Raw genomic sequence first — 24,722 nt, forward strand, 5'->3', positions numbered from 1 at the left:
ATAGCATTTATTTTTAACATTTTTATAAAATAACTAATTTACAAGCAAATAGACAGATGTAGTCTGTGCTTGAAAACATTGATCTTCTGTGTTAAATTAAGAAATTGAAGAACTAAAAAATTCCAAGCTTGTATCTAAGGGTAAGTACCTAGTGAACCAAAGTTCAGAATTCGGCCAGAAGTCCAAACGAAAGTCTAAAAATTTATCCGAATCCGGATTCGAAGTCTGTCTGAATTGTTAACGAAAGATAAATGGAGTGGTTGACACGACTTTGGAACGAAATGTCAAAGAAAAATCAAATGCTCTGCCGATGTTTATGACATAATTCTTACAGAATTCTAAACCAAAATTACGGGAAATTCGAAAGGGAAACTCGAGTTGTCGTTAAGACTTTTGACCGAATTCTGATGTTGAGTCTTAATGAATACGGTTTTCTAAATTGTCTTATCGGTTTCGGACCAAAAGTAAATTGGAATTCCTTAAGAGTTGGAATGTTTTTTCTCACTTGTATCAATATCTGACCGATTTCTGGAATAAAAATTAATAGAACAAAAAACATTTCGGCAACAAGTTCAGACACCGTTCAGAATTCCTTCTGAACTGTTGGAAAAATTTTCTACCCGTAATAAAATGTGCCATAAAAAAACAAGCACAAAAAAAGACAAAAATTATCCGACACAGAGTTCAGAGTTCCATCAGAACTGTCGGAACAAAAACTCGTAACGGTTCTAACAAATAAATATATCACTTGCCCCGTGCGCCTTGTTTTGTATAATTAGCTTAGATGTCGTCAGGGGCATATCCACAGATTTCAGCTCCTCTAGAGTTTGTAAGGTAGTTCCTATCAAGCTCGTCTGCTCTACAATTCCGTGGAACATCACCCAAAAATAGTGAATTTTAAACCATTTTGTTGAGAGATTTGCGACTGTCGAAGGTGGCTTTTGGATTCAGAAACACCTTTTTCGGATATTCAGCTGGTATAGGCCAAAATATTCAAAACAAAAACGTGACAAAAGTCAGAGAAAAAACTGCAGGTAAACATATGGAGGCTAGATTTTCATCGTAGATGTATGGTCTATTGAACTTTTTTTGTTCAGTATAATCCCAAAAATCAGAAACGCTAGGGCCCCTTAAGATGTTCAAATTGACCCACCATAAAGCCAATCTTAAACATTTTCTATATCAAAACTGAATTTTTTGTTATTTATACCCTCCACCATGGGATAGTGGTATACTAATTTCGCCATTTGCACAAATACTTCTAATAGCCGTTGGTTGGGGTTGCAAATGGGCCATATCGGTCCATGTTTTGATATAGCTGCCATATAAACCGATCTTGGATCTTGACTTCTTCAGCCACTTGAGGGCGAAATTCTTATCCGATTTGGCTGAAATTTAGCTTGATGTGTTTTGTAACGACTTTCAACCACTGTCAATAACTTGATGTAGCTGTCACATAAACCAATCTCGGGTCTTGACTTCTTGAGCCTCTAGAGCGCGCACTTATTATCTGATTTGGCTGAAATTTGGCGTCAGTTGTTTGACTTCTAAGAACTATGTTAAGTATGATCTGCATCGGTTCATAACCTGTTATGGCTCCCATATACACTGATCTCGGATCTTGACTTCTTGAGCCTCTATTTTGTTTTGTCTCACAATAACTATGCCAAGTATGGTCTAAATCGTTTCATAACCTGATATTGCTTCAACATAAACCAACCTCCCGATTATACTTCTTAAGCCTCTAGAGGACGCAATTCTTATCCGATTTGGCTGAAATTATTTAAAACGGCTTCTCCCATGACCTTCAACGTACGTGTCAATAGAAATAGAAGGCAAGATCTAGTCATAAAGAGATGTTGTAAAACGGCTGAAGGGATTGCCAAGCATATTCCCATTCGGATGTGGATTTAATTTCAAAAACTGTAGGCTCGACAGACGGGAGGTTAAAACACTACTGTGCTGATAAGAATGATCAAATCCATCTGTTGTCGGACAATCATTTTTTGTGATGTTCATTCGTTTGGTCATATTAGCTCGACTCTGTATCCCTTTGGGAAAAAACAATAACGTAAAAAAATAAATTGAATTTTGAAGTTGAAATTAATGAAATGGTTTCAATAAAAAATCCGTTTACCACAATAAAAATGCTGAACACAATAAAAAATGCTGACAACAATAATAATGCTGTAAAAAACATTGTTATTGTCTTAAATTGAATGCTCATGGGCAAATTTGCATTTCTTGTCGATTTTAGTGCGAATATCTCAAACTCCAAATTATTTCAAACGTGGTGTAATCGGTAAGTCTTCTGAGGGTTTCGATTTAGTTAAGCTTAATGACAAGGACCTCTTTTTTTATAGCCGAGTCCAAACGGCGTGCCGCCGTGCGGCACCTCTTTGGAGAGAAGTTTTTAAGTGACACAGTACCTCACAAATGTCGCAAGCACAAGGAGGAGATAACCACCCTTGAAAATTTTTCTGAACCCAGGCGTTTAATTTAAGAGTCTTAATCGTACTAAATGACAGCTTTCAACCTAACCTATATCTTTTAGAGAATGAACAATTTGCAAACTGCTGACACAAGATATAATAAAAAGTGGACAATTCAAAAGCGTGTAAAATGAATAACAAGACTTAAAAATCGAATATTTAATTTTTAAATCATTGCAAGTCAACTTCATTAAATCGATTCCTCATTTTTTTTTCATATCCAACAACTCTGCCTAGTATGGTTCAAATCAGTCCATAACCCGATATAGCTGTCAAAGAAACTCATCTTGGGTCTTGACTTATTGAGCCTCTAGAGGGCGAAATTCTAATCCGATTGGAATGAAAATTTGCGCGACGTGTTTTGCTATGACTTCCAACAACTGTGCTAAGTATGGTTCATATCGGTCCATAACCTGATATAGCTGCCATATAAACCGATCTTGAATTTTGACTTCTTGAGACTCTAGAGGTCGCAACTATTTTCCGATTTGCTGAAATTTTGTACGACGGATCCTCTCATGACCATCAACATACGTGTTTTTATGGTCTGAATCGGTCTATAGCCTGATACAGTTCCCATATAAATTGATCTCTCTATTTTACTTCTTGAGCCCCCAACGGGCGCAATTCTTATTCGAATTGGCCGACATTTTACACAGGTCTCCAACATATAATATAATTGTGGTCCCAACCGGAATATATCTTGATATCGCACTAATAGCAGAGCAAATCTTTTCTTTTATCCTTTTTTGCCTACTAAGAGATGCCGGGAAAGAACTCGACAAATTCGATCCATGGTGGAGGGTATATAAGATTCGGCCCGGCCGAACTTAGCACGCTTTTACTTGTTTAAGATACATTTAAAACTATGGCAACTCTATATATGAGCTCTGCTCTCTTTCTCTCTGGCTCCCTCTCAATAGCGCTCTTCGTTTGATTATTCCACAAATCAACTGCCGTACCTTCCGTTTGTTTCTCTTTTGGGAGTTTTGTTTTCATCAGTCCGTTCGTTGTTGCTTGCGAAGCGTGTTGTTGTTACGCGTTGCGACAAATTCCGTTGAGCAAGTAGTCTTGCGCTTAGTGTTCGATTTAATTTTGCCGGTGTTCATCAAATCAGAAATCACTTGGCGTCGTCGATTAAATTAAATTTCATATCTGTTGCCCCCCCTCTTGTTGGTGGTGGTGCAGTGTGGTGGTCGTCGACATCGCGTTTTCAATCGCCGATAATAATTATTTGTATATTTTGCTAAAAAGGTGAATATTCAAAGCAAAGAAATAAAATTCAAAAATGAAAGAAGAAAAATAAAGCGAAGTGTATTCCATTCCACAAAGCAAAAGAAAAAAGAAAAGAAAATGATCCATCCATCACCTTTGTGTGTATGTTTAATGTGATGCTTCCTTGGAAACCAGTCATAAAGCAGCTTAGATTTGAAAGAAAATCATGTGTTCTGTCGCTGGAAATGATTTGTGTGCGGTGGAATGAGTAAATAAATGCATGTGTTAAGCGGGCGTTGTTACACACAGTGGCTGTCGTCCGTCCACCAAGAGTTAAAAAAGCCGAAAAAAGCGATGATTCCGACAAAAGAAGGAGGAGGAGGTAAACAAATGAAATAGAAATATTATATGGCCGCAAGTGAATTTTAAGCGGTTGCGTGTCTTCTACGTCAATGTGTCTGCCTGCCTGCTTGCGACACTCAAGAATGAATGATAAATATTGTAATTCTTTAACGAAATACCTATCGAGATACTGAGTAGAAATTTGGTTTTGGATAATTTCAAGTGATTGCGTGCTCCCGGCCAATGTGTCATTGGGAATTGTGCGATAATTACAGCTGTGTGATAATACCGCCTTCAATCCAAGGAGATTTATTTTATGAGTTACGTGCAAAATAATGAAATTTGTCTAAAAGTTTAACAAGAGGTGAGCAGGAAAATCAATGCTAATTACATACCAAACGAGTTGTGTGATTCTTTTTTCAAAACAAAAGAAAAAATTTTAAATTGTTGATGCCACCGCTGCAGAATTGGAATATCCGCTGTAAATCAAAACATATTGGAGGATTATAGGCATCTTGTTAACAACGGTATGTAAAATCAATTTATCGGTCTTAAGAAGTGTATCAGATTTGTATACCCTCAATCATAGGATAGGTGATATACTAAACTCGTCATTTTGATAGTAACTCGTCGCAATTGTCGAGACCCTGTGCAATACAATACAAGTAGCTACAGCTGTGTTCAAAATATTTCATATAGTCGGCGTTGACAAATTTTTTCACAACTTGTGACTCTGTAATTGCATTCTTTCTTCTGTCAGTTATCAGCTGTTACTTTTAGCTTGCTTTAGAAAAAAAGTGTAAAAAAAGTATATTTGATTAAAGTTCATTCTAAGTTTTATTAAAAATGCATTTACTTTCTTATAAAAAATCCGCAATTACTTTTTGGGCAACCCAATAGTAGGAGTGCACCACCTCATATGTTTACAAGTCAATTTTGTTGGTATATCAACATCCGAGTTAAATGATATTCTAAGGGAATTAAGAAGCGTATGTAAGATGAAAAATTTGAAATATATAAGCTCATAAAAAATGTAATATTTTTGGTGTGATTGATTGTTTTCTCGTTTGGTCTGTGAATCGCTCTGTTCAAAAAAAAAGAAAAAGAAAAGCAAGCATTAAGTTAAAACTAGGAAAACAAACCAAAATATTTAGAAAAATATAGGTATACAGCGGTCAAAAAAAGTATTCATCATTAGCAAAATTGATAATAAATTCACTTATTTTGGGTAATTGAAGAAAATTTAAAGTAAACAAATAATGCAGTTTTATGCAATAGTTTATTTTTCGTAATATGTTTTAAAATAAATTCAAAAAATAAATTTAATTAGAGCAAAAAATGCAATTTTATATAATAACACCAAAAACAGAACAAAAAAAGTATTCATCATTGATGTGCTATCATCAAAGTCAAATTCAAATATTATTTGGGAATCCCCCTTTTCATTTTTATTTAGTAAAGGAGGCTTTGCCCTTGACAGCAAATATTTAATTTCATTGAAAATATAGTTTTTGTCAAAATGGGTCGTAAGCAAAACGAGGTTTCTGATGAGGTAAAAGTTTTGATAATAAAACACCACAGGAATGGTTTAACTCAAAAAACTATCAGTGAAATATTAAATAGACCACGATCTACTATACAATCCATCATCAGAAAGTGGACAGAAACGAAAACTGTTGACAATAAACCAAGATCTGGTCGACCAAAAGCACTTTCAGTTGGAGATGTGCGTTGGCTAGTGCGGCAAGTTCAGAAAACTCCGAAGACAAATGCGACCATTCTTCGTAAAAACACTATGGAATATTTAGGGAAGGAAGTTACTACACAAACAATTCGAAATACACTCAAAAGGCATAGTTACAGAGGAAGAACTGCACGTAAGAAGCCCTTTATAAATAAAATTAACCGAGTGAAAAGGCTAAACTTCGCAAAAATGTATGTAAAACAGCCCGAATCATTTTGGAAAACAGTCATTTTTGCAGACGAGAGCAAGTTTAATCTTTTTGGGTGCGATGGAAAGGTCATAGTGTACAGAAAACCAAATACAGAGCTTGAAGAACGAAACACAGCTGCTACTATAAAACATGGTGGAGGTGGTTTAATGGTTTGGGGGTGTATGGTGGCTTCAGGAGCGGGAAATCTTGAAATTATAAATGGAGTAATGGATCATAAGTATTACATTGACATTTTAAAGAGGAATTTAAAAGATAGTGCTGTAAAACTTGGGCTTGGTAATAACTTTCAATATTATCAAGATAATGACCCCAAACATTCTGCTTTAAATACCAAGATGTGGATGCTGTATAACTGCCCCAAAGTCATTAAAACTCCTCCTCAAAGTCCCGACTTGAACCCAATTGAACATCTTTGGGAACATCTCGAACGCAAATTGAGAACGCGCAATTTTTCGAGCAAGAGTCAAATGCAACAGGTGATAATGGAGGAATGGACTAATATAGACCAAAATATAACCGCTAAATTAGTCCAATCGATGTCAAACCGTTTAAAAGAAGTTATAAGACGCGGTGGTCGAATAACAAAGTATTAATTTTTTTAAATTATGTTATTTATTTTTTTGTTTTTTTGCAATGATGAATACTTTTTTTGTTTAATTTTTTGTGTTCAGCTGTAAAATGGCCCTTTTTGTTCCAATAAATACTATTTTTTTCTTTAAAAACAATGAAATTGTGTACATATATATCACACAAGCACTACTGCATCATTAGTTTAATATGTTTTTATTCCAATTGTCTTTTGTAGACTTATTAAAAAAAAAACATTGAATGATGAATACTTTTTTTGACCGCTGTAGATAAATTAAAGGATCTTTGATCACATGATTGCAAATGCCTCACCATAGAAAAAACAAGCCCGAAGCACTCGGACTCAAACAAAAACAAGTAAAAAGGCATAAAGTTCGGCCGGGCCGAACTTTGGATACTCACCAGCTCGGGTATATATGTAAACCCCCTTTCGTCACAATCCTGTAAAAATGGGAAAACTTCAATTTTGTAGAACAGAATATTAGTCTTTTTGGCAGCTATATCCAAATCTGAATCATATAGGACACAGATGTAGAAGAGCCTAACATAAGTCACAGCGTCAAATTGCAACGAAATCGGATAATAACTGCGCTTTTATCTGGAGAGACTTTATCTGGACCGATCTGGACCAAATTAAACAAGGATATAATAATCATCCTATTTTATTATAACTCCACCACTATATCCGTAGTTATATCTCGATCATATTTTATTCAGGTCTCCAGAACTCATATACAAGTAACATATTTAGACAATAAATCTTCTTTTAATGGGGTTAAGACCTTAAATTGGAATATCGGTCTATATGACCGCTATATCCATATAGTCTGATCTGATTCACATGTGGGTCGGATGGCGGGATGCTTAAACCAACTAACTATTTCAAATTTCGACGAAATCGAGTAATAAAGCTTTTATGAGCTTCAGACCCCCTTAATCGGGAGATCTTTCTATATGGCAGCTGTAACTAAATATAGTTCGATCTGAAACATATTTGGAACGGATGTCGGGAGGTGAGTGAGTTCATTGTTTCAGTGAGTTCAATGTTTCAAATTCCAGCGCAATCGGATAAAGAGTGTCAGCTATATCTAAATATAGTCAATCGGATATCAGCGGGCTCAAATCAACATACTGTTTCAAATTTAAGCGAAATCGGGTAATAAATAAATCTTTTATGGGCTTCAGTCCCCTTATCGGCAGATCGGTCTATATGGCAGCTGTATATAAATACCTTAAATATCAAATTATAGTTGATCGGATATCAGCAGGCTCAAATCAACTTACTGTTTCAAATTTCAGCGAAATCGGCTAATAAATAAAGCTTTTATGGGCTTCAGAGCCCTTATCGTCAGATCGATCTATATGACAGCTATATTTAAATATAGTCCTATCAGAACCATATTTAGGTCCCATGTTGGAAGGCCTTAAACTACTCACTGTTTAAAATTTCAGCGAAATCGGTTAAAAAATAAAGCTTTTGTTGGTTTCAGACCCTTTACCGGGAGATCGGTCTATATGGCAGCTATATCTAAATATAGTCCGATCTTTATCATATTTGGGTCAGATATCGGGAGGCCTAAAACTATTCACTGTTTAAAATTTCAGCAAAATCGCAATAAAGCTTTTATGGGCTTCAGACCCTTTATCGGCAGATCGGTCTATATGGCAGCTATAACTAAATATAGTCCGATCTAATCAGAGATGTAGCAATGTTGAGATTATAAATGGGCTAAATATGACTAATGAATATACATATATGAATATACGAAATAAATATAGCTTCACCCGAAAACATAAAGGAAAAGTAAAAACTCAAAAAATAAAGTTTACAGTTTCTAATATTTCTAGATGTTTTAGTTTTTTACAAAGTATAAAGCTTAAATTTTTACGTTTTTCAATAAAAATAATTAAAATATTTCAAATTTATGGAAAACAGGTGCAAAATAAATACAGGTTCAGTTAATTTTTGAGATTTGATTTGCAATTTTTATGAACATAGAAAAAGAGGAACATATTGTTCTTGATTTCTTGATGACCATTGAAAAATGTAAATTCTTACCAAATTTTTTTCTTAGAAACACCCAAATGCCCAAATGACTCGAAAATAATCCTTTTTTTTCGGAAGATAAAGGAAAAGTATATGTTTTTAAAGGTGAAAAGGCTCCCCAATCAGGTGATTGAATAGAAAACAGGAAGACCCTTGAATGTTTTAAACAATTTTTTTAAATTTGGGTCTAGATTATGGTACAAGAAAGAGTCCTGGGTGAACCCCAAAACTTCCACAATGTCAAAAATCGCTACTATACTGCCGAGAAAATGTGTTTGCATCACAAACAAAAAAAAAACCTGTCTACCCTACCAGTCACTGCCAGACTCGAGAAAACAATTTTAAAGTCTTCGGATCACCTTTTTTTTACAAAGAGATTGACTTGTCCTGCGTAGTCTTCATAAAGGTAAAGGCGGCTTTGGTCTAAAAACCATATGGACTTTGGGAAAAAATAGAAAAGGTTTTGTTAATGTTATGTATTGAAAAAGCGTTCGATATTGATGGATTTGTTGGTTTCTAGTGTTGCTGGCGTGGTTTACGCAAATAAAATCCAAATGGAATAAGCTGAAATTTTGGAAGCAGTACTTCAGGCTTTGGGGAGTTTTTCCGTTCATGGCAAGCTTCCCCTGGCTTGGATTACAAATAAAATGATCTTTGGGGACTATGTAGAAATGCTGGAATTATCTTTGTGGGAAATTGGTGAAACATAAATGGGCCCGGACATCATTTTTCAACAGGATAGTGCTGCATTCTTTAAGTCGCCTGCTTCAAAACCGTGACTTTCTTCCAAAAATACTGAAGTTTTAAAATCTCTAGCAGGTAGTCCAGTTGTAAATCCCATCGGATTCCTACGGAGAGTTTAAAAACGAAAATGTTTTACCAATGCAACGCAGTATTAATCTACTTCCGCACTTAAACATGTCTTAAGAACCGCATTGGGCGAAATTCCGGCCGAAATTTTTCAAAACTTGGTCCACTCAATAAAACAAAATTTTATTTTTGATGTTAAGAAATACAACGGACGCAGAATAAATTACCAATTTTGAAAATTTTTTCTGTCCTTTGTAAAATTTTGTTACTGAATCTATGTTTATTTTGCACCAAATTTCCTTAAATTTGAAATAATTTAAGATTTAGTTTATGTAAATAATTAACATGCTTATAAACAGTAAATAAATTTTTTCCATTTTCGCTTTCTTCATTGTATTTATTTCGCGCACTACATAAAGCAAAGAGGAAAACTGTAGGGTTTTCTAGCTATATGCGGTTTCGTGATATTCAGGCTCCTGATGATGGAATTCATTTCCAAATTTTTGTAGATTTATTTCAATCGACTCATGTGGAATCTACTGCTACCATATGTGATAAACTCTATGAAATTCAGACCTGTGATTTTATCTCTGATATAACATTGACTAATGACAAGGTTTTTGACATTTTGAAGTCTTTAAAGTGCAAAGTTCTCCTAAACGTGTTGACGCTCCAACAGCTATTTCGAAATTAATGTGTGAGACTGTTGCATAAGTCACTGACTGATCTCTATGGTTGTTTTTCGTCTATTTGGGCCGAGTCCGTTTACTGAAGAATGGTTGTTGTTGTAATCACATTTTCATGTGGGGGTAGGTGAGCGGCCATTGGTTATTTAAAGGCGCCAATAACTCGCCTTGTCATATCGCGCATCATAGGCACTCAGTATTTGTGCAACGAGCCACCCGGCCTCTCACTGAGACTTTCAGCTCGGTAACGCTGATTGTCTGCAACTGCCGTTGCAGCTACTCCGTATGGAGCATTCCACTATCCGCAGCCTGTGGACGCGCCCCCGGTAGCTCGCAGCCAAGCTTCTCGTGACAGCAAAGAATGCCACACAGATCCGACCTCAAAGTTCCAGCTTGTGTGGGGCACACAGCTATCCCGTGCAGTGGTAGTAGGTTGGTGTATAGAGTATTATTGAAAATTGTTTAACAAAATGCAATACTCCAGATATTTGAATAACTGGAAACGCATAGACTTGTGATCATAAAAATGTGATTTAAGAAATTCTATGATCGTTTCCAATGAAAGGATTATAAACTTGTCTGGCTCCTCCGATTCTAGAGTACTGTCCCATGAAGTGATCTCCAAGTTATGATTGAAATGAAAAAATTTCAGACGCAACAGCCAGTGTGACATGCTACATATTCTTGGGTCCTGAAGGCGTCAGAGACAAATTCCATTTAAGCTTATTGCCGATTCCATTCCGAACCAACTCAGCGCATTGGTGGAGAACAGAAACTGTAATTGCGAATTCAATGGTATCTTACTCACTTCGGCAGTCGAATACTAGCCAGAACATCAGAAAAACTTTCAGCGGTGGTTACCTCTTTACAAAAGCAGGTGATACATGTGAGGTCTTTAACCATATACAACTTCCCTTTTAAATGTACTCACTTTACGTCTTGGCATATTCAGTGTTACGCCACTCACACTGAGCTTTAAAAAGTTCGACTGAATTCGGACAGTACCCATGGTTATCATAGGAGCTGTCCCCTTTGCCTGGTTTAATTTAAATAAATACTATTTTTTGATAAAAGAAATTTTATAATCCCTTTTTCATATAAAATACCAGTTACTTTTATTGTGCAACACCTTTTGAGTGATTGCGGTTTTATTACAAATTTATTTTTTATGATTATTACAACTTTTTTTTTACCCGGGACAATAAATCATAAATTTCATTTTTGTGTATTACCATACTTAGGTGGCCAAAAACAAAATCATTGTCCAAACTGCAAGTAAATTTCTTCAACAAAAATTGTTTTACCACCACTATATGTAGATATGGAAGCTTTCGTACAGGACAGGATGTCATCAACATTTTATTTAACTACGAAAAATAAATGTTTATTTTTAGTTTAGTAACTGGCCATTCTGAGAACGTTGTCACTGGAAGTTGAAATTATTTATTGTCTTCTAAGTTTTTACTTGTCGTACATTGGTAACTAATCACCATTGATTGACAGTTGGAATACCCACCATGCTTAGTAGAGCTAATGTTTATGAAAATATCACATTTCCTACCTTTAAGTTGAGAATTTTAATGCCTTTTAGAGAATAATACAGCATTGTATCTTCTTATTGATTTGAAATGATATAACAAGATATAGAAATGACAAGTAACATATTTAGTGATTAACCAATAGTTGGGCAATAACTTTTGAAAAAGGAAAACAAGTAAAGGTTTTTGACTAACTTCATTTATTCAGTTTGTAACTCATCGAGATATCCACCTGACATCCTACGGATTGCGTGTAAAGGGTGATTTTTTAAGAGTTTTTCAAAAAAAAATTTATTTGAATCGATAGTGCAGTGCATATAATTCAATGGTTGAAGGTTATTTCATGCAAATGTTGACCGTGACTGCGCCTCAAATGGTCCATCCGCTTGATCCAATTTTGGCATACTCTTTCCAATATTTCGGCTGGTATCTCACGAATAAATGCTTCAATGTTGTCTTCCAATGCATCAATTGAAGCGGGCTTGTCTGTATGGACATGAGCTTTATCATAGCCGCACAAAAAATAGTCTAAAGGCGTTAAATCGCACGATCTAGGTGGCCAATTGACCGGTTCCGAACATGAAATAAAATGTTCACCGAACTCGCCTCTCAATAAGTCCATTGGTACGCGTGTTGTGTAGCATGTGGCAACGTTTTGTTGAAACCACATGTCATGCAAATCAAGCTCTTGCATTTTGGGTAAAAAAAGTTGGATATCACGGTATCGCTCACCATTCACAGTTACATTACGATTCGCATCATCTTTGAAAAAGTACGGTCCAATGATGCCACCAGCCCATAAACCGTACCAGACTGTGACTTTTTCTAGATGCGTTGGTAGCTCTTGCAACGTTTCTGACTGATCTTCGCTTCAAAATTGACAATTCTGTTTATTTGTGTACCCATCGAGACAAAAATTAGCTTCGTCTTTAAAATGAAAGATGCGCGCGATGAACTTTCTTAACAGAGCAAGAATTTTGATAATAAAATTCAATAATTTGCAAGCGTTGTTCGTTTGTAAGACGATTCATGGTTAAATTATAAACGGATGTTGCCAAAAAGATAATAGCTAAAAAATCACCCTTTATTTCAGCCATATTATACAACGTTCCGGGGGCTTATCGACTTGTAACTGTAGAAAAACTCCTGAAGAATATTTTGACTTAAATCCACAAAATGTCATACCACTCCTTTACCGTAGCTTACATTTTTCAAATTGTTTGGAATATGGACATTTAAATGGTTGGCTCGTAAACAATATGTGGCCTATCATAATGCCTTGTGAAGGCTATTTTGTCATTAGAGCATGAGTTTGCCCCAGTCATTTACCTTCCCAACTATGGTCAGGGTCAATTAATGGTTAATTAAAACACTGATCTCCCCCCCAAATATAAAGCAGCAATCAATACAAAAGAGTTGCTTGCTATTTTGCATGCTCAATTGATTCTTTAACTAAACGCCATTCATCCATTGATTTATTCATATTTGGCCATAATAGAGAGCTTATGGTTAACTTGGCTATATCGGTGTCGTTGATGATTGTCGTCATTAAAGTGGATTTTGGCGTTTTTGTTTACGTTTTTTTTCACTTTTGCTTTTTGTTGATTGTCGTTCCATGTAATCCATTAAAGCCGCGACAAACGCGCAGAGTATTATTTAACACAATGTACAAATGTCTGTCTGTCTGTCTGTTTGGCGGTTTGACGGTCTGGCTGTGGTACCGGCAAACATGGTACATTTTCAAAAGCGTCTTAAATTTGGCTGCCAGTTGTTGGTGTATTTTTGAATACCAGCCGTACATATATGCAAACATCCATCTAGTCAGTCTGTCAGTTAGTCAGCTAGCTACCTAAGAAAAGAAAATCTCACTATCATGTGAAGTTTTCTCCGATTTTCTTGTTTGTTTTGCTAGCTACCGACGAGTCGTGTCGTTCATGTTTTTTGTTAATTGGCATTTTGGCGCTTTGTTTTTTTTTTTATTTTCCTTGAGATTTGGATTTTTCTTCTTGGTACATGTTTTCGGTTTTGTCGTTGATTATGATGAGGATTTTTCTCCCTCTCTTTGGTTTTGTGTCTTGTGGTCATTCCCATCTTGGCTTATTGTTCATTGTGTAATTTTGATTTATAAATAAATCACTTCATTTCAAAAACAATTCACGTTCAATTTCGTTGCGATGGGCATAATGAAGTCCTTCTTTAGAGTCCACTGTAGTAAGTTGGGTGTCATTAACATTTCCTCTTGCTTCAATTATTACTGGGGGTTTTCCTTTGGTGTTATTTTCTAGTACACGCGACATGTATGCGACTACCAGTCGCATTCCTATACTACTCGTCGGCTAAGTGGAAACCACCATGAAGTCAGTCAAGTCATATTCATACACTTGTTCTTTAGCTTAGTGTTAGGTGTGATCAGTTTTAGATTGTCATGGTCATCCATATGGAATTTTAATGAGTGCTCTGATGTTAGCTCGTTGGCATTTCCTTGTCTTGTCTTTTTTTTGTCGATTGCCTAGCAGAAATGGTTCTTGAGACCATTTTATGGCTATTTCAACCCGCATTTGCAAATCGAATTCGCATAACTTTACTGAGCGTATAGCCGATAAATAGTTTAAACTGTTTGAATGTAGACAAAAATGTTTTAAAAACGATGAGTCTTCCCTGCGAGAGCAGAATGTTGGTTCTTATTGAGATTGAATTTGCATTTTAAAAATTAATAGTTTTCTTGGATGTGGTCAATATCAGAAAGTTAAAAAATCGCCATAATAAATTACTTAACCTGCAAAAAGTAATTAATTAACCGCAATTAACACCAGACAAGGTGTTTCAGCAATGATTCGAGAAAACCAAACAAAAGATTGCAAGTAGAAACCCAGATACATTTTGGGGTTGGTTTAAATGGTGGCTATATTGAAACAGATAATAAGGACTAAGATAAATAAGGATCTAGGGAAAAACAGAATTCCATTTGGATGCTTCGCAAACGCTGCACGTGTTGCCAAATCGAAAAATCTTGAAAATATTCTAGAACTTTTGAACGGATAAAAATATGTAGTCGAAACCGGACAAGTGAAACCTTAAAAATACATCAATGTAGTTTCACTTATCAGTTTAGCGTAGTTCGGATAAGAGAAATTGGTTTCCAGTTAAGCGATATAAACATATTGGGTTGCCCAAAAAGTAATTGCGGATTTTTTAAAAGAAAGTAAATGCATTTTTAATAAAACTTAGAATGAACTTTAATCAAATATACTTTTTTTACACTTTTTTTCTAAAGCAAGCTAAAATTAACAGCTGATAACTGACAGAAGAAAGAATGCAATTACAGAGTCACAAGCAGTGAAAAAATTTGTCAACTCAATCCGCAATTACTTTTTGGGCAACCCAATAAATGCAAGCGAATTTTCATGTCAACGTACACCCAGAAAAATTAGTCTGCTGATATCTCTAAACACTGTCTGCTGATATTAAATAAATGAATGAATCCATACAACAATTTTTAACTTCTTAACAACAATTGAGGCATTTTCAATATATTAATAAACAAGTAAAAAGGCGTTAAGTTCGGCCGGGCCGAACTTTGTATACCCACCCCCTCGGGTATATATGTAAACCAACTTTCGTCATAATTCGGTGAAAAATGCATAATTTATGCCCCATAGCAGCTTTATCGAAATATGGTCCGATTTGGGCCAAATTTGACACTAATACCTATAAGTGATTGTTCAATTTTGTAGAACAAAATATTGGTCTTTTTGGTAGCCATATCCAAATATAGACCGATCTGAAAAATAACATAAGTCACTATTTCAACTTTCTGTGAAATCGGATAATATTGTATATGCGGCTTTATGGGGCCAAGACTTTAAATAGAGATATCGGTCTATATGGCAGCTATATCCAAATCTGGACCGATTTGGGCCAAATTTAAGAAAGATGTCGAAGGGCCTAACACAACTCACCGTTCCAAATTTCGGCGACATCGGACAATAAATGCGCCTTTTATGGGCCCAATACGTTAAATCGGAAAATCGGTCTATATGGCAGCTATATCCAAATCTGGACCGAACTGCGCCAAATTGAAGATAGATGTCGCAGGGCCTAACACAACTCACTGTCCCAAATTTCGGCGACATCGGATAACAAATGCGCCTTTTATGGGCCCAATAGCTTAAATCGGCGGATTGGTCTATATGGCAGCTATATCCAAATCTGGAACGATCTAGGCCAAATTGAAGAAGGATGTCGGAGGGCTTAACTTAATTCACTGTCCCAAATTTCGGCGAAATCAGACAATAAATGCGCCTTTTATAGGCCCAAAACCTTGAATCGAGAGATCGGTCTATATGTCAGCTATATCCAAATCTGGACCGTTCAGGGCCAAATTGAAGAAGGTAGTTGACTGGCCTAACACAACGCACTGTCCCAAATTTCAGCAAAATCGGAAAATAAATGTGGCTTTTATGGCCCTAAGACCTTAAATCGGCGGATCGGTCTATATGGGGGCTATATCAAGATATAGTCCGATATAGCCCATCTTCGAACTTAACCTGCTTATGGACTAAAAAAGAATCTGTGCAAAGTTTCAGCTCAATATTTCTATTTTTAAAGACTGTAGCGTGATTTCAACAGACAGACGGACGGACATGACTAGATGGTCTTAGATTTTTTCGCTGATCGTATAGGGTCGGAAATAGATATTTCGATGTATTGCAAACGGAATGACAAAATGAATATACCCCCATCCTTCGGTGGTGGGTATAAAATTAGGAAATTTTTGTTCAAAAGCACAAATATTATAGTAGTACATCCCTAGAGACCGTATTTCTAAACACAAAAACCGCCCTCGACTGTCGAAGTTCTCTCAACGAGTTGGCTGAACAGTTCAAAATTCACTTGTTCTTGGTGCCGGGCTAGAGATATCCCAGGGAATTAAAAAGCGGACGAGCTTGCGAGACTAGGAACTACCCTACACATTCCAGGAATACTGGAATCTGTGGGTATGCCTCTAGCGACATGTAAGCTAAGTTTTCAGGACCAGGCCCGAAAGACAACGAATGATAGATGGTCACAACGATGTGGCTGTGATCATTCCAAAACTATAGTGCCTAATCTAGAGTTGAAGAGGTCTAGTGCTTTGCTGTCACTGGCTAGAACAGACGTCCCAGTCATTGTCACTGTCTAATCGGAAAACATGCTGACAGACTGAAGGTTGGCATCAACGACTTTTGCATAAGCTGTGAGGACATCGAATATGAAGAGACTATAGAACACCTAATGTGTGTGTGTCCCGCACTAGCAGTCAGTCTGATTTAGCGGATGTGAACATTCGCAAGTTATTGGGCTTTTTGAAGCTATCTGGATGGTTCAACGGTAGGAACTAGAAGGCATCTTCCTTCTTCTGTTCCTAGGGTATCACAATGGACGAACTAAGTGAGTCTGTTGGTAGACTGCCACTTAAACCTAACTTAACCTAACATCATTATTTCCTTCATAACTTTTTTTTCTTCTAGTACGTGTTTCCTATATTTAGAGGGGACTAAGTGTAGGTGCAAATAATGCTACGGAAGGCCCGATTTGACCAATAAATATATATGTTAAGGCCGTCCTAAAATTGACAATTTTTGGGCAAAACATTTTTTTCGACTTAACCCCAAATATATAATTCACATCCGGAATTATTCTATTTTTATTGCAATAGTTCTCTGAATACCTTTCCAAATATGTATTGTATAATACTTGCATAAAAGATGTAGCCTTCTCTCTCCAATTTCATTTGCAAATTACTAACCTCAGGTGAAAAATTCCTCCGGAGATGTTCAAACACATTTGAATTAAATTTTTTATGAAGACAAAAATGCGATACTAATTCAAATTTTTTCAAAAGACAAAATATGTTTGAAATCTTTTCAGTCGAAATCAAGTCTGTTATCGTACTTCTAAAGGGTAGAAACCCGAATAAGCTAGGGCGAAAATGTCTTGGAGTTAGCATACGACTGGGCTAGACCTAGGGGTCTGAATCTTTACCCAAAGATGACTGAAATATGCCTGTTCAAAAATGAAAGACGAAGGTGGGCAAATTTGACACACCACGTACCGAGAAGGCTCACAGATGTTGGGCAATATGTAGACGAGCCATAGGCTCTAAATGATGCCTACATCCGATGATAGTCCACTGCCTCTACAGAAGTGTGATTTGATCAACACTTACTTACCCTTCAGTAGTTTGGTGGACTGCAATGGAGAAAAAGTGCATTGTAGGAATGGTAGAACACGTTGAGACAACATGTTGGTTTAACATAGGAGCGGCGATGACCATCACTCCTACTAGGGCACTGAAGACAATTCTAGTAGATCAGCCCATAGACATTCATATTAATTATGAAATAGCCACTGCGGCATTGACATAAGACGATGGAAGAACGATAAGAGCAGGTCATACCATCGCTCCATAATCGACGTTAAGAAATTTGAACGGATTTAAAAGGATACTAGAAACTGAGCTAGGGGTCGAGCGGAAGACGCTGTTGCCAGCTGTACAGTATTGAATTGACGGAAATCTGATATTGCCATTTGATACTTCATGCTGCACGGGTGGATCAAATCTAAAGGACAGAACAAATCAGGGCGTCTTCATTATAGACCCAGAGCCTGAGTTCTTTCGGCGAAAAGTTATGGGAGACTCCATATCCTAAGAAGACAAGCTTAAGTTATCATTACGGGGCACTTATGCAGAATAGGTGCGACAAGTGACAGTGTGTGCCGGGCATGTGGGGAATACCTGGGGAAATAGCAGCTAACAGAAGGCGGCACTCCGGAGAAACGATACCAGACGTTAACCATATGTTAATAAAGGCATAGGATGGACTTTAATCCGCATTCTATTTCAACCTAATGTTAACATCCACTAGTTCAAAAAAGTCATCAAAGAAAAAAAAGGAACCTAAAGTGGGGCAACTTGCAACCTTTAGTCCATTAGCAGGTTTTCCAATCAGCAATGGCTTGTTAGGAAGAAGGCGATCTGTGAGACTTTTGATCCAGCCAATAAAGACAAAATGATATATCTCTTCAAGATCAGTTTAGGCCAGATAATCTTGCAGCTTTTATACATTCAATTTGTGACCATCTTCAATTCGTTGCCCCTTAGGATTTATCTCGAAAAACGAACTTACATATCGCTAGAGTCATACCCACAGATATCAGTTTTCCTGGGATGTCTAATACCATGCTTTGAGATATACCTGGGCACAGCTCATACGATCTGCGGTCGAGTGCGGATTCTGCGGATTCTACAGTCAGGTCGCCCTCAATGCGGTTGTGATACCCAGACAGGCCATACTTTGAATCCGGTTGAGTATTGAACAGCAGGTGGATTTTTCTACTGCCGTGCACCAGACCACAACATCATATAGCATTGAAGGTATTCAGCCAGTGCACTCCACAAGTTTTAAATGAATCATTTTCTCGCAATTCTAATAGCAAAGAAAGAACATTTCGAAAGTTTTAGTGACTTAATGTACAAATTAAAAAAAAAAACTCTAGTCGGCTGTTTAAGTACCCTGTGCATTCTGCTGAAAAGAACAACTTATGTCTTAACGCATAGAACATCTTCGTCCGCCCACTATCCTGTCGAAAATAGAACTTCCAGTAGGACGGAAAGTCGACAACTTTCTCCGAGGCATGAGTCCGTAAAAGTGAAGTCAGCACATCTTCTATAGGTGTTTCTCCACTGCCCCAACTATGTAACGGGTGATTTTTTATTAGCTATAGGAAAGTTTTTCAAAAAAAAAAAAACAGCTCCATCAAATTCAGAAAAATGCATGACATCTTTATTTGAATCGATAGTACGGCCCATATAATTTAATTTTTAACCATTCGCATCATCTTTAAAGAAGAACAGTCCAATGATAAACCGCACCAAACTGTGACTTTTTCTGGATGCATTGGTAGCTCCTGCAATGCTTCTGGCTAATCTTCACTCCAAAATCGACAATTCTGCTTATTAACGTACCTATTGAGCTAAAAATTAGCTTCATCCATAAAATGGAAGAAGCTTTGTGAATATTTTTATGTTGATATCTGGTGTTAATAACTACAATGTTTCTTGCCGAATTATTTTATTTTATTTTCTATTTGGGCAATTATTTCTTTTCAATTGTAAGAGTTATTTCATTATGAAATAATTCAGTTTTGGGGAGAAGGTTTAAACACTGCACCTCGGTTTTCGTCAATGTCGTATCAACGTTCTATATCAACACGCCATAAAGAATGAAAATATGCCATAAATGATTCATTTTTTTTGCCTTCTCTGAGCTTTATGATCGATCGTAAAACTCGTAAGCACGTTTGCGTTTTTTACAGCAATATTTTTATTGATGTTGTGTTTTAGTTTGTAATCAATTAAATAAGTTGAAATAGTGAAAGAAGAATATTAAAATGGAACTGAGAAGGCCTAACTTTCCTTTAAAACTCTTGGACCGAATTTTACAACATAGTCGAATTCTCATAAATAGCAATTAGTTTGTAACTATTGGGTTGCCCAAAAATATTTCATGACTCAATATATAAATTACTCGAACTTTTTATTATTATTTACATAAATTGTTACTCACTGATTTCCTGCATAGAAAAAATAAATGTTACACCACTTACTTTAAGTAAATTTCACATTGTAGTCCTAAGTAACTATACAAACCTTTGTAGCATTACTTATTTTTCTTATAATATTAGATAGAGCAAAACAATGTTCCAAAGACAACTTAAAATGCATGATACGAATACTATCAAAACAAAAAACAGGCCTAAAACTGGTGCACATAAATGCCCAAAGTCTTAATAACAAAATGGATGAGTTTCGCGATACATTTATTAACTCCGACATCGACGCCATCTGTATATCTGAAACGTGGTTTCATCCTGAAATCGATAGCAGCATTTTTCATGTTACGGGATACAAACTGTTTAGAGCGGATCGTCATACTCATGGCGGCGGGGTAGCTATATATATCAAACATGGTATAAGCTGCTCTCTCAAATGTATGTCAAACCGCTCTTCCCGCATTGAATACTTATTTCTGGAACTTTTATCTGATGACAAGAAAAGATTACTGCTGGGTTGCGTCTACAGACCAAACTCATCAATAGATTTTGAAGAATTAATAGAAACTATTGATATAATTTCCATCGAGTACGACAATATAATCGTAGCTGGTGATTTTAATAGCAACTTGCTTGTTGAGCGCTGTCTTGCCGACTCAATGCAAACCCTAGGGCTACTTCCTGTGAATGATTCCGCACCAACTCACTTCACAAGAAGTAACGCGAGTCTGCTAGATGTGTTCTTTGTCAGCCATTTGTCCAAAATATCTCTCTACAATCAGCTAGATGCCCCCGCATTCTCCAAGCATGATTTGCTTTTCGTCACATACCACTTCGAAATTAATCCCACTGTTTGTACATCGACATATCGCGACTTCAAAAACATTGACTGGCCACTTCTGCATCAAAGTTTAGATGAAGTACCTTGGGAAGAGATTTTCTATATGGAAGGTGTTGACGAACAAGTTTCCTTCCTAAATCATAACCTTTGCTCAATTTACGACACATGCGTTCCTGTCAAAGTCATTTATACTAACAGAAAACAACAGCCATGGTTTACTCCTGAAATCAAGCACTTGATCAGCGTTCGAAATTTGGCATATAAAAGATGGAAACGTTATAGACTGCCTACACTGTATGACACGTTTAAATCCGCTAGAAGAGATGTGCTCAAAAAGACTAACGAGTCCAAAAAGCAGTACTATAAAAGGAAATTCGAAAATGCAATTGATAGTAAGCGAAAATGGAAAGAAATAAGGAACATCGGAATTGGATCGAAATCCAATACCAACACTGATTGTCTTTCTATCTCTGACCTAGATGAGATAAATGAGAACTTTTTGAAAATAAATACTGTGGACCCTGGCACAAACACTTATTCTAATATTTCTACAGCACAGATTGAAGACACATTCTCGTTTAGATGTGTTAGTCCCGAAGAAGTCTTACAAAGTTTTGCAACCATAAAGTCTGACGCAATGGGATTTGATGGCATACATCCTAGATTTGCCAAATTGGTACTGCCGAAAATACTTCCATTTGTTACACACATTTATAACAACATTCTTACAAAGTCAACGTTCCCAACAGACTGGAAATTGGCAAAAATTATACCGATACCCAAACAGAATTCAGAGTTCCGTCCGATTGCTATCCTGCCGTTTTTCTCTAAAGCTTTGGAACGTATTATAAATACTCAAATAGATGCCTTCCTGAGTTTCAGAGGTCTTTTGAATGATAGACAATCTGGTTTTCGAACAAAAAGAAACTGCTCTACTGTATTAATTGACGTTGTGGAAGAATTGAGACAAAATATGGATAATAATATGGTATCATTTCTGGTTTTACTGGACCACAGTAAAGCCTTTGACACAGTGAACCATGATATTCTTATCTCGAAGCTTGACAGACTTTTCTTTTTCTCCAAACCGGCCTGTAAACTGATTTCATCATACATTACCGGACGCCGTCAATCCGTCAATGTCGGTGATACAACATCTGCGGCACTTGATGTACCTAGAGGTGTTCCGCAGGGCTCTATCCTTGGTCCCTTACTTTTTTCTGTATACATAAATGATCTACCTGATATTCCAATGCATTGTAATGTGCAAATGTACGCTGACGATGTTCAGCTTTTCTCCAGCGCTAAACCAAATTGCGTACAATCATGTATAAATAATATTAATTGCGATCTGAATGAAATCCAGAACTGGGCGAGTAAAAATAGTCTCTGTCTAAATCCGTCAAAAACTAAACTGATGAAAATTTTAAAACGATCAACCACCCAGATTCCTCCTGTAAGAGCTACTTTGAACAACTCGGTAATAGAAACTGTTGATACATCCTGCAACCTTGGTGTAATATTCAATTCCAAACTGACTTGGACTAATCATATAAACAAAGCTGTTGGTAAAGTTCAAGGAATGCTGCGAAGTTTGTGGTCTGTGCGGACTTCTACACCTTTTCAAGTACGTATGCTTTTAGCGAAATCTTACCTTATACCTACTCTACTTTATGGATGTGAAATTTTCGCAAATTGTGATTCGAGAGACTTCAACAAACTAAAAGTAAGCTACAATAACATTGCTCGCTACATATTTAATAAGAAAAGGAGAGACCGAATTTCTCAATTCGCCCACAAAATATTCGACATTAGTTTCGAAAACCTCCTCAAAGCGAAATGCGTTATTTTACTGCAAAAAATAATCTATCTTAAGCAGCCAAAATATCTTTATGATCATCTCCATTTTGCTCGATCTGGCAGAGGACTAAAAATCATTCTACCACGCTTCCGAACCTCAAACTCTGAAAAACAATTTTTAATCAACAGTATTCGTCTTTGGAACAATTTGCCATCCAACATCCAAACCATAAGTAATGCTACTCTTTTCAAGAAAACAATTTTCAAACACTATATTTAAAGTATAATTCCTAAAAAAATTCTCTTATGATAAATTTTATAATATAATTACTTTTTTATTTATATTTTTCTTAACACATATTCGATGTAATCCATTCCTTAAACCGGCATCGTCACTTATAAGATTTTTATCTTGTGATGTCTGGTATCAATAAACAAACAAACAAACAAACAAAAAGTAATTGCGGATTTTTCATATAGTCGGCGTTGACAAATTTTTTCACAGCTTGTGACTCTGTAATTGCATTCTTTCTTCTGTCAGTTATCAGCTGTTACTTTTAGCTTGCTTTAGAAAAAAGTGTAAAAAAAGTATATTTGATTAAAGTTCATTCTAAGTTTTATTAAAAATGCATTTACTTTCTTTTAAAAAATCCGCAATTACTTTTTGGGCAACCCATATTTCCATAGCAATTTTGTCCTTGACAATGCAACTTTGTCCATATCAGTTTTTGCGCCTTGACCAAAAAGAGGGAGTACAATTCGTTTAACTTACTAGAGAAACAAAGAAAGGCAAATAATGCCAATAGAGCGCAACCGTCTTAACATTTGCTAATTGAATTTTCTTCATAATACCATATTCATGAAATGCTTAATTTCATATTATTATCCAATTAGTTGACAAATACAGAAATCACCCAAGCACCTATTCATTGAAAGTTGGAACTTGCAACTGCATCTTCGTGCGGCACAGTATCCCCCGCAGAGTTAATCAAGCGTAATTTTCCAATTTCCGTTTGATCAGCTCTTGATGAAGATGACGATGATGATTCGAAGAAAAATACTTTGGCATCATTTAAAATACCTGAGCATAAATTATGGCCATATTTGTATTTGCAACTGTCGCATTCATTATCAATCCTCCGCCGACGCCACCTATCGTCATGTATTGCAGTATATGGCAGCGGGTATCTAATTACCTATTTGAAACATTTTGAATCCGACAACAGACAACAGAGACAGACAAAACTCCAAAACTCGTTTACACCAAAGCGGCCTGCTCACAAAAAACATAATTTGTCCAATATGAACGAGAGTGATTATTGCCATATTAAGCAGTGCACTGCCACTAGGCGTGTGTTTGTGTATCTAAATGCATGAATGAATAGCTCCGCTCATTGCTAAGCCGCTACTGAGGTTGCTCTTGCACCAATGACCCAATGAAATCTCCAAGCATACAGCCTCAGTTGCCTCAGTGAATTAGTCAACTGACTTTAATCTACTCCATTGGTACACTTCTCTGTAACAATGCCAACAAATTATTGCAATGTTTGAAATACTTGTGTTTTTGTTTTTTGTTTTCCTTCATTTCTTTCGCTCTCAATGGACTTTTAAAAGTTTTCCTTTTTGTTTGTTGTGTCCTCATGTGAAAAAGTGAAAATGGTCTCTGCCGAAAACAAAAAAAAAACGAGTAGAAATGGGCTTGTAACACATATTCACTTTCCTTCTTTCAAGAACGTTGAGCAATGTATCTTGTCTTGAGATCTGTTTGGCTATGGTGACAGGCTTTATCTCAAAGGAAATGCAAGACACAGGA

The 24,722-nt window shown here is 36.3% G+C and overlaps 1 protein-coding gene across 6 annotated transcripts in view; it reads left to right on the forward strand.

Moving 5' to 3' along the window:
- LOC106082505 (klarsicht protein) overlaps window positions 1-24,722 on the forward strand; it is an 841,622-nt gene that overhangs the window by 133,781 nt on the left and 683,119 nt on the right. The window contains exon 1 of one of the 6 annotated variants that reach the window (XM_059361068.1): window positions 3,766-4,576. The exons of 2 other annotated variants lie outside the window; for them this stretch is intronic. The gene's annotated coding sequence lies outside the window, so the exon portion shown is untranslated. Of the gene's footprint in view, window positions 1-3,765; window positions 4,577-24,722 lie in introns of those variants that run through there. 3 more of the 6 variants (XM_059361069.1, XM_059361072.1, XM_059361073.1) reach the window with 3 other exon arrangements.

Source organism: Stomoxys calcitrans, chromosome 1 (genome assembly GCF_963082655.1).
Source record: "Stomoxys calcitrans chromosome 1, idStoCalc2.1, whole genome shotgun sequence".
Lineage (NCBI taxonomy): Eukaryota > Metazoa > Arthropoda > Insecta > Diptera > Muscidae > Stomoxys > Stomoxys calcitrans.